The sequence below is a fragment of the Myotis lucifugus genome, unplaced genomic scaffold (genome assembly GCF_000147115.1).
Source record: "Myotis lucifugus unplaced genomic scaffold, Myoluc2.0 scaffold_67, whole genome shotgun sequence".
In the NCBI taxonomy this organism is placed as follows: Eukaryota; Metazoa; Chordata; class Mammalia; order Chiroptera; family Vespertilionidae; genus Myotis; species Myotis lucifugus.
In genome coordinates, this window is record NW_005871115.1 from 3182530 (window position 1) to 3194558 (window position 12029).

Here is a 12029-nt window from a genome sequence, read left to right on the forward strand (position 1 = left end):
ATGCTGACTGGCTGCTTCCATCATTTTCATCTCTTATCTAGCTCTCTCTCTCTCTATTCCCATCTATAAATCCTATCTCTTTTCAACTTTCTATCTCTTCTGTTCTCTTTAGTTTAATGAATAACTCTCACCCATCCTTCCTCTTTTATACCCCTCTATCCTTCATTCCTCTTTCTGATTACTAATTCTCTTTCTTTACTACTCTATTTTATTAAAAGCCTAGATGGGAAATCAGGGTTAATCAGAAATTAATTCTATAGCTCAATATATCATCCTTTATAATACATCAGTGGTCAAATGTAGAGATCACTTCACTTACTCACTCCCATAGTCACCCAAAGTTTAGTGATATTTGTTTCCGGACTCAAAGATGAGTAACATGGGGCCCTTTCTTTCAAGCATGGAAAATAAATATGAACAGCTAATGACAACACAATGTGGTAAGTGCTATCATCTTACTGAGCCCATTGAAGTATAGGAAAAACAAAGAAGGTTAGCAACGTGGTGTCTGTGGTGGCTGGTTCCTGGAGCTTTCAGGTCTGGTTCCAGAGCCAGGCTCAGAAATCAAACATAAGGCTTCTTTTTATTCCCCTTTCCTCTCTCTTGATCTTTCTTGACCTACTTCAACCACCACACACTCAGAAAGGTTGTGAAAGGATCTTTTGAGAGATTGGTTAACAATCTTACACATGCCAGACACTGGCATTGACCAAGTGCATCTGTGACTTGATGAGTCAGCTCTTTATTTTAAGTTACCTAGGAGTGAAATCAAAAACTCTTGATATATATATATTTCTATTTTCCAATTGCAGGAAATTTGAAGAATGAACTACTGGTGCTAGTAGGAAGCAAAACAGGATTTTAAAATAAAGTGTCAAGACCTGAGTATCACATCCCTGTATTTTGTCCAAAATGTGAAATCCAAAGTAGTGAGCTAGCAAATGTCAGTGTTATGCCCTCAGGTAACAGACAGACTTCAGCAGATAACAGAGAGAAGGATGGTTGAAAAGAGAAATGGCCAGTGAGTGACATACTCCATTAGTGCTAGGCCATGTCAGAAGATGTGATTTCCTTCCCATGACCCTAGATCTAGTTAACTACTCCAAAATTTCAACTGCCAGAAGTTATAGGAGTTGTTTTCTTTACCATGGTATTGACATTAAAGTACTCAAGCAATGAAAAGGAATGCCTAAAGTAATGGGTGCTTTCAAAAGAAAATCTACATTGATTTTGTACAAGGATGGGAATTCAGTAAAATTGAATTCTTCTTCCAGAATCAATAATGAGAAAAACAAACAAAACCCTCTTCCATTAGCATCAGATCTTAGGAACAATCAGGCAGAAGAACAATTCTGGGTGTCTCAGACAAGGCCTGAAAATAAGGCTCTAATCACCTGTGATTCTGAGAGGGGTGATAGTGTTGAGGTTTGATATTGAGCATAAAAATTAGGGTCAATAGGGTTAAGGTAAGATTGTAATAGAGTCCATTAAGTTTTATAAATTGAAGATATAATCATTTTTTTCTGCTTTTATAAACACAGTGCCTGGGACAAAATAATGCTAAATAAAGGTTTGTTGCATGCATGAATGAGTAAACAAATAAATAGATACTATTACCAAATGCTACAAAATAAAATTAAAAATGATTTGCTTAAAAAATTGTAAAAAGACCAGAACAGACTGTCCTTGACTTAATGATGGTTTTACTTTACGATGGTGCAAAAGCAATACACATTCAGTTAGAAACCATCGTCAAATTTTGAATTTTGATCTTTCCCCAGGCTAGCAACATGCAATAAAATACCCTCTCATGATGCTGGGCGGTGGCGGTGAGCTGCAGCTCCTAGTCAGGCACACGATCACTGGGGTAAGCAGTATTGTACATTGTACTGGGTTTCTAGTGCTTTATGGATATGGTGCGTTTTGTTTGCATCTTCCATCATGTCTACAAAATGCCCATCTCTATTTCCCCCTCGGGTGAGAAGAAGAAGAAAAAAGCAATTATTCTTGAAATGAAACTCCAATCATTGCCTAAATGCAGGCTAATGTAACTATTCTGAACAATTTAATGTAGGCTACTCCAAGCTATGACATTCAGTAGGTTTGGTGTATTAATTGCATTTTTTTACTTATAATACTTATTATTAATTTATGATGGGTTTAGGGTGGGTTTATAACCACGTCGTAAGTATATGCAAAAGCCACATGCAAGGAACTAATGAAAAAACTATATATACTAGTAAAAACTCCCAGACCTCCATATTAAACTCCCAAATTTAATTATCTTGATTTGCACAGACAACACTGCTCTTTCAAAACTGATACATATTAGGCTTACTGGATAACTGTTCAACAAGTATCCCCAAAAGTCCCATTGTCTTCACACAATGGAATTGTTTTTTCTAACATCATTGAGAGAGTAGGATTTAAGGACAAAGAGTTCTGCACTATGAAGTTATTCAGGGACCCTAATTTTTTGGATCTCCTACCACAAAGTTCTCTGCTGGGTCCCCTACATTCAGCCAGCAAATGGTGGAAGGCAGAAAGCCTGTGGCCAGTGGTGTAGGAGGTTTTGTAGTCCAGGCATGAAGATAAGGATATCAGTCTCTGACCACACTCCACTGGTCAGAGGTCAGTATTTGACTTTAAGGTAGAAAGGCTGAAGAGTTTCATTTTGATTAAATAACAAGCACTGTCAGTTTTTAAGTGAGGAAATTTCCAAGATGAAAGTGGGGAATTATAATAACCATGCTGAATAAAAGAAATTAGCAAGGGGATAAACTAGAGACAGGGAGACCTGTCAAGAAGCTACTGCAGAGAAAACTAAATATGGCCTCTTCCATGAGGAACCTGTTTCCTGATCACAGCAGATATGTGGAATCTTTTCTGAGGTTTCTCAACAATTCCACAGAATGCCAGTGCATGCAGGAATTCACAGATAAGAAGCTGCCAGGCAGAATAGCAAGGATCAGAGACAACAAATCAGAAATTAAGATTCTAAGCATTGACAGAAGTGAGATGAAATTGACCTTCAAATTCTCTCCAAAGTGCAGGCTCAATACCCAGGAGTTCATATCAACAATGAAGTTGTTGAACCACGTGCTAAACAAATTGCCAAGTATAAAGAGTTTGAAGCCAAGTCATAAGACCACAAGGACATAAAGTTTGCTTGGTATAAGGCAACGTCATCTAAATGTCAAAATAGAATGATGGAAAAAAAGAACTTCAGAAAAGGGACTTTATTCATATGATTCAGATTCTGTATTATGTAAAGGACATCCCAATTTTCCTGAAATTCTTCCATAGTCTCTTAGATACCAAGGCTAAGATTCTCATTATTCTTGTGTCAGAAACCAGTATCTGGGACAAACTATGGAAAAAGTACGGATCCCGCTTACCCTGGAATGACCTCTGCCAGCATGTCATGTCGACCAGTCTCACTCAGATGCTGGGCAAGTTGGGGATTAAGTATGAGCGTTATGAACTTCTGACTGTTTCATTGATGACAATGAAAATGGGGACCTGCTTTGGGATTTTTTTACAGAAACCTGCAACTTTAATATAACAGCACCTCCCGATCTCAAAACAGAAATGTGAAAACTCTGAAAGAGCCTGAATTCACTGTAAAAAAAGGAAAGGTTCTTTCCAATAATAGTCTCAGTTTCATAGTAGTTGATGCATAAATTTCAAATAAGAGTGTATTCAAAAAGTTAATTTTAAACAATGTTGATCATTTATCCCTGTATTAAAATTACAAATATATCCCAAAATATAAATAATTGCCTTTTATATGTAAAATCTATAAATATTCCAAGACATTCTTGGACTTCCATGTACTATCTATAATAATGAAAGCATAATATGCTAATTAGACCAGATGTCCTTCCGGATGACCTTCCGGATGAAGCCAGGGCTGGGAGGGAAGCCCAGGTCCCGGGTGCCAGAGGGAAGACACTGCCAGCAGCTGGGGGAAGGAAGGCCTTCTCTTGCACGAATTTTGTGCATCGGGCCTTGAGTCTATTAGTATATACTAGTATATAAAATCTAAGCAACTATTATGACTGGTCAACCACTCGACTGGTTGACCAGTCACTATGATGTGCACTGACCACCGGGGGCAGATGCTCAATGCAGGAGCTGCCCCCTGGTGATCAGTGCACTCCCACAGTCAACCTCCCACAGTCCCTCCCCCTGGCCGGCCAGCCCCAATTGATCCTGATTGGGACTGGGTGAGACAGCCCGATCAACCCCGACCACTGGCCAGGCCAAAGGACCCCAGCCGTGCACGAATTTGTGCACAGGGCCTCTAGTCATATATGATATTGTTGACCTTATCCTACCCCTTCTCCAGGTAAAGAAACCACCTGCAGGCTAAATAGCACAACTAAGTTTCATTGGCTTATTGACAATAAAATCCTTTCCATTTGTTAATTGTACTGGAATTTCCTAGAACACCAAAAAGTATGTACTATTGCTTACTGATACTTGGAACACTGAGAAAGTGTATGTTTATTGATTTTCCCCTTTTATGAAGAAGCATTTGTCTTGTACATTCTTCCATTATAGTTTCTATTTTATTTTTAGTGATTACTAAAAGTAAGCACTTTAGGATATTACAATTTTTTTTAAAAAGCTATTGCAGTAATATGGGCAAAAAATGAAGAGGCCAAGACCAATACAGTAGAAAAAGAATGACAAGAAAATTATAAATATGAAAGATATATTGACTGATTTGTTGAGTGAGCAAAAATAAACAAAAAACAAATAACAGTCCTGGGTTTTATATACGTATATTTAAATTTGCATGGTCTTTTAGTTGATTGATACATGTTTTGTTGATTTGATATGCCCCCCCCCATATTAAATTAGGATAATAAAAATACTTAGATGTGAAGAAGAGTGACTAGAGTATGGTATCCAAGGGTGTCAAGGAAATCTAATGAGGAATCAAGGAATAAAAAACAAATATAAGAAATGTTTTGGGATTCTGAGGGTTTTGAAATCAATGTGTGACAGGAAATTGTGTCATCAGAAATCAATGTGTGACAGGAAATTAAGTGTCAAAAGTGAAAAAATTGCACCCAGAACATTTCCCCATATTTGTTATGTTGCTATTTGTCACAATTGTCAAATACTCAGATGCAGATAAAATGTTTGAATAAATAATTCCATTTTAACTGTGGCAACTGGCTTATAGCATACATTTTGGAGGATTCTGCAAAGATGTTATTTTTAGTGCTTTGAAGAGAAAAATTGTACCTGGGGGAGGTTCACGGGTAACCAATTAATCAGATTGATCTAATGAGAATTAGATTTAATCACATTGCTGGCATGCATTGTAGGAATTAACTAATGCTCCATAAGTTTAAAATACACAATGCAAAGCCCATTATTAGACCAAAAGCAGGGTGCCATTAGTCCCTGAGAAAATAAATATGTACTTTTTAAAGCCTTCCTGCAACTATTCAGCAGTTTGTGACAGATATGAGCACAGCAGCAGGGCTGAGCACACGGCAATCCTGTTGGTGAAAGTAACAGCCAGAGTCAGGAACGGAATGTGAACCAGCATTTCAGTCTCCTCACACATGCCAGCCTCTCCTCTGAGCCACACCTGGGACCAATTATCAGAGAATTCCAGGATGTTCTCCCTATAGAGTGCCAGCCAAGGTAAAAAGAAGAGAGACTTTTTTTTTCTCTGGGGTGACTACACATTTAATTATTTTTATTATTACTATTTTAAAGAGAATAGTTTGATAAACTATTAATGTGTCAACCAAGAGAGCATGCTTTACAGCCCTTCTACTTCTTAAAGGACTGGGCTCTGATGGTGCTGAAGTGGCACCTCCCCAGGTCTGGGCCCCTCAACGAGGCAGGGATGCTAAGACAAGACTGACTGGTGACTTTCACTGAAGGCCCACTGTACTTGGGCACACCGTCCTTAGACTCCAAGACAGTGTTAGGGTCAGAAGTGGAATATTGGGGACCAGCTGTAATTATCCTATATAATAAAGAGGTAATATGCAAATTAACCCTCAAGCCCTCACAAGATCAGGTTTAAACTGGCAGTTGGAGAGGGTGCAGGCTGGGCTGAGGGGACCCTCACCCCGATGCATGAATTTCATGCACCGGGTCTTTAGTAAGAAATATTAATCATGCTCTATTAACAATGATTGTTTTGTTTTGATTAAAGAAAGCACATTCTAACCTGGTTGGGAGTTGCTCGGGGGACCTGGGAGCTCACCTGGAAATTCAGCCCATCCTCTATATCCAGGACCTGCCTATTATCATGGAAAGATTAATAACCAGGTTGCAGAAACCAGAGGTGCCATCCCTTTGCATAACCCTTGCCTTTGCAAAGCCCAGCCCACATTGCCTGTAAACTGCCCATTTTGCATACCCAATCTTATCCCGTTTGCCTACTTTCCCATGTAACCTTCCTCTTTCTATACAATATAAGCAGCTGTCTTATGGTGGGGGGTTGGGGAGGGGCAGGTTTTTGTGAATGACCTGCTGCTCTCCCGTACTGCTGGCAGTATTAGAATAAATGCTCATATATGATTCAACCTTGTCTCTGCTGAATTGGCACAAGTAGTGACAGGCAGCCCAGACCCATTGACTCTCCAGTTTCAACAGCACTGCAATCTCAGATGCACTGGCCATACCCTCCCTTCTTCCTTCCTTCACTGAGGGTCAGACTTGCATTTAGAATAATACTCTCCCAGCCTTTCTGGCTCCTTCTCTATTTCCTTTTTCATAGCCATTTCCTCTAATAAAATAAAACCTTTAATCTTATCTTGGTGTCTGTTTCTTGGAGCACCTGGACTAATAAACCCCATATCCCAAATATCTTTCAGTCGACAGTTATCAATATTTATCCAGATTTGCTTCAGCTATTCTTTCCTTATCCTCTCCGCTGCCTCCCCCAAATAATTTAAAGGAAAAAACTTAATTATTTTTATAAGAGGAAACAAATCTACATCTATCCTTCAGTTGTTCAATACAAAATTTATAGAGATATTTTGAGGCATCTATGTTGTCTCTAGGCAACAGGAACATTTTTAATAAAATTTTCATTAACTTCTCAACAATCATGCAATAATCCACATGCACAAGTACTCTATCAAAAATGAATGCCTATATTATACATATTCATGAAATAGAATTGGAAATGTTTAAACACACACATTTAATATACTCCCAAACAGTGTAATAGATTTAGAGTGGAAAATGGAGCAGAAGATTCCCTAAACAGGAATATGTCATGGCTACCAAATAGCAGAGCACTAGAGAATATTTGAGCTACTATGAACCAAGCACTCTCTACTTAATCCCTTCTCAACCGAATGAGGTAGGTACTAACATTATTCTCAATTTACAGATGAGGAAATTAAAGGATAAAGTGATAAAGTAACTCACTGTAGGTCACACACTTTGAAAGTGGCAGAGTAAATATGGGACTGGACTGGATGCAGACTCTGCCCTCTTGATTATTTGCCTGTGTCTTGGAGCAAGAGCACAGGGTGTACTCCCCCATCAGGAGCAGCATGTGTGGCTTGTGGGTTGGGTGACAGGGCATAGGCAGGAAGAGAAGGACAAGGAATGAGGCAGAAGTGATAAGCAGAGGTCAGGCCATGAACAAACTTGGACTACAAAAAAATGATAAAACTATTGTTAATGATTCCAATAAATAATGGTGATAGTCATTAGTTTTGGATTTGATGATACATGCACAAAAGTGATGGATAAATCAGTTGGGGCCTCAGCCAACTGCATCTGTTTTCTGTCTTTTGAAAAATAATTATTGCTCAATTGCCCCCCATTGACAGAGACTGGGCAATAAGAAAGATTTGTTCAGTTATAATTAACATGAGTCATTCTTCCCGAATCATTGCTTAGTTGCCAAAGAATTGTATCCACTCTGTTTTCAGAAGTTTCTGCCAAGTGCTATCCTCACATTACTGATTGTAGTTTCTTCAGTAAAATTCTCTATTACATTCTCAAGACCCACCAGGGTACAGACTGTTCTATATCACACATGTTTCTATGAGACCAATTAGCTCATATTTTCTTTTGATAAACCAAAACACATCTCATAACCTTACATACATAGTTAAATTTCTTTGGCACTATTACCCATAGTAGAGCCTCAATCACTCATGCATGTTATAATTTTTAATGAAGTAACTAATTTTATTTCAGAGAACCAGAAGGTAGGTAATTGAGAACTGTCATTTGGCATATTAAAAATGTTTAAATGCACACCAAAAGATTTAATTACAATTTCTTAAAGTGTATGTATGGATAGATAGATAAATGATAGATGATAGGTAGAGAAAGAAAGATAGATGATAGATAGATAGATAGATAGATAGATAGATAGATAGATAGAAAGAATACAAAGTACTCCAGCCTGGATTATCCAGGAAGCAGATCCAGATGTGAAAATGAGCATGATGGAAAACTATTAGGGAGTGATTTTAGGATCAAGACCTGTGGAAGGGAGAGGCAGGAAGCAGTATTGAGTAGGGAAGGAAGTAGAACTGAGGTGCAGGTCTAATGAAAGCCCCAGGTGACCACACATCTCAGGACTGAGATGGCCATTGAACGTTGTCTCAGGTTGACACAAGGGATCTTCATATGCCCACATGTGATTAGTCATTGGATGTAAGCTGCGCATGGAAAATGTTACCATCAGCAGGTCAGGTTTCTTTAATTGAGGTACTCTTCTAAATGGACTAAGGACCTTCTTCTAGAAGCATTTTCAGCTCCTGGATGAATAAATATATTAATCCTTAAGAAAGATCTGTGTGGCATATTACAGTATTCACCAAAGGTATAGAAACTCTGTAACATGCAAAAATTTTTAAAAAAGGGTAAATATAACTATATAAAGTATGTACATATTATATATTAAAACTATATACATATATATTAAATATGTATCCTATGTAATAAAAGCCTAATATGCAAATTGTCCCCTCAACCAGGAGTTTGACCGGGAATTCGACCAGGAAGCAGAGCTGGTCGGCCAACTGCCCATGGCCCCTCCTCCTGGCTTTCCCTGGCCAGCGGCTGAAGGCAGCTCGGGGGAAGGGAGACCCCAGCCGGCAGCCGGCAGCCACTAAGGACCCTACCCGTGCACGGATTTTGTGCACTAGGCCTCTAGTTTATATATATTCTTCATGCATGGTGACCAATGTTTCAGTATTTTATCTTGCTTATAAATTATCCAAGTATCCCAGATTAGTAATTAAATAAGATGATTTAATATAAGTCTAACATTTTTAAATTAATTAAAAATTCATATATATATGAATTATCAGACTTATTATTTAATTTAGTAGAACACATCTTTAGAAATCTTTAAGCATTGTATGGGAATGATGTTATTTATCTGAGCAATATATCAGTAGAAGTTTAGGATGTTTAAACAAAATGCACACAGACAAAATCAGGGAAAAGACATATAGATATCTTTAAACAAAAATTGTCAAACCAGTCAGAATTATCTAAGAATTCACTTTAATCCTGGGAGTGGGAATTCCTGAGTTCTTTTAAGTGCTTTTAAGCTGGCACTTTCTGTTTCGTTTTTAAGGGTACCATATTTAGTATACTAGATGTTTAGTTTCTTTATTCTTTAGGGGTTCTTATGTTCCCTCATATTAGACTTATGTAAAACTTATTAGCTTCTACAAATCAAAAAGCAGCTCTTTATAATTTGTTTATTTATTTCTCCAGATGTAGGAGAATATTTCAAAAACAAAATGAGTAAAGACTTTTCTTAATTATAGACACACAGCCACAGCTTGCAGCTTTAGTTGTATGCCCTTAATTATGAACTGAAATAAACACAGAGAATAAAACTCACAAATCTAGAACTCGGAGTTAATTCTTCACCTTTCCAGTGGAAGTTGATATATCTTGAATATACAAGCAAACCAACAAACAAAATTTTCTGTCAGCTCTCATCCAACAAGATAGGCCATAAAACCAAATTCACAAACATACCTGGAAAATAACTCCCGAGTTACATAGAAACCCGAACCAGAAATAAAAACAAAAGCACAGAATTTTGGGGGAAAGAGAAACAAAGAATCAGTGAAATTTCTATTGCAACTTAGGCTTTGCTTTAGGAGCCATGAAAATATGCTTATCATCAGGCTACACAGTTTAATTGACTCTGGAATGCGCATTTATTTAGACATCTTTGTGGAACCACCAAAGCTATCAAAGCACAATGTTCAAAATTTTTAAATATGAAATAGGAATGGCAACTAGTGGTCATTGGCATCAATTCAATGCCACCAGGAATCTGCAGTTTGGAGTGCTGTGAAGAAGCAAAGCTTATTCAGTGCAAAACAGCTCAATGGCAGCCCTAGGGCCAAGCAGCCCTGGGGCCAGGCCCCTCTTCAGCTAGGCACCTCAGCTCAGCTCTGGTCTGCTCTGCTCTGCTTTGCTCCAAGGAGAAGTCTGCAGAGGTTCAGCTGTAGCTACAGCCAGGAAATTGCAGTCATCCGTTTTTGATGGAAAAGGACGTTTCCTACCAGAACCAGATGGCAGCTGGCTTATATAGACAGAAGTCTCCACCCTTGGTCCCTAATTGGTCTGTCCTATGTGAATGAGGACTCCAAATTCTCAGTTTGCTTGGTCCAAAAGGAACTGTCCTGATTAGTTATAATAGGGCCACTCTGGTTGCTCAGAGCTGCCAGCTCTGATTGGATGGGGAAAGCCTCAGTCCTATTGGTTGAAAAAGGATTCTAGTCGCTCCTTTATAAAGGCTGGCTTAGATGGAAAAACCACAGTGCAGGCAGGTAGTTCAGTGTAGAGGCAAGTGTTTCAGTGTTGGCTTCTCCCTTAAGTGTAGTTTGTGTGAGAGGCCCCTGTGCAGAAATGGCTGCTGGACTCTGCTTTTTAAAAATTTGAGTCTAGTTAGCAATCAGGAGCCCTCCCTAGTAGGTGTCTTCTTTCTCAGGGTTCACAGAATAAACTTGTGAAAAGATTTATTCAACTCATTGATGAAGGATGACAGTAAAATTGGTTCATTAATCCTATATGTAAAAAATTTAAAGTAATACTAAACTCAGCTCTCCAAGCAGGGAGCATTCCAGTTTTTCAAGGTTCAACCTCAGAGCAGGTTGTCCTTCTTCTGTGACCATCTTAATAAAAGCTGTACTGGCTCAACATCCATTTCCATCTACTGTCTTCATGCCACAAGTTATTCTACTCTAAATCTTGACTATGCCTCCATCTATGTTGAGTTGCTTTTCTGGTTTACTCATGTTATCATCTAGAATACCTACAATTGTTTTTATTAGTATTTGGTAACACATTTTTATTAACTCAATTTTTCTCAAAATGTACAGTTTTCCATTTTGTATGTGTGAATATATATATGTTCATTATATGTAAATTTCCAGGTATGGACATATGTGTTATAGTAGAAACACGTAATTTCTCCTCTTTTCATAAATTTTTGTACATCAAAAGTAGAAATGAAATGGCTGAACTCAACCTCTCATAGGCTAAGTAAAAAATGTATTCAAATTTTATTCAAAATTCTTGAAACGACCAAGAATCCAGAGCCTCTTTTATCTAGTGTCTAATTTGATAAAAATTCATCCATGCATGATGACGTATCTTCCATCCATCAGTCATGTTCCGACAAATTAGAGCGACACTTTGGCAACCAGAGGGAAGAGCAAATATTGAAGCAAGGAGTATTTTCAGACTTTTTCTCTGTTAGTTATCTAGGGACTTGTACTGCAGTAAATAATGAAGCACTCTAAAACCTATTCTGAAATTTTTCTGATTTAAAGTTTCTGACACAGCGTGATATGGCTGATTGTGCCAATGAATTTATCCCCTTAAGTCAAGAAAAACGGTGCAACAATAATTACCTAATTAAGATTTGCATAATTATGATTACTAAATTCCAAGAGAACTGTTATAGTAACAGTATAACAATTTATCTAAGGCCAATTAAGTTGTGTTTGCTTTGTGCTATAATTTATTTTAATCCAAAAGAGCAA

At 37.9% G+C, this 12029-nt stretch overlaps 1 pseudogene; it reads left to right on the forward strand.

Annotated features, from left to right (window-relative positions):
• Positions 1-2829: 2829 nt before the first annotated feature.
• Positions 2830-3683, forward strand: LOC102434498 (annotated as a pseudogene).
• The last annotated feature ends 8346 nt before the right edge of the window (positions 3684-12029 follow it).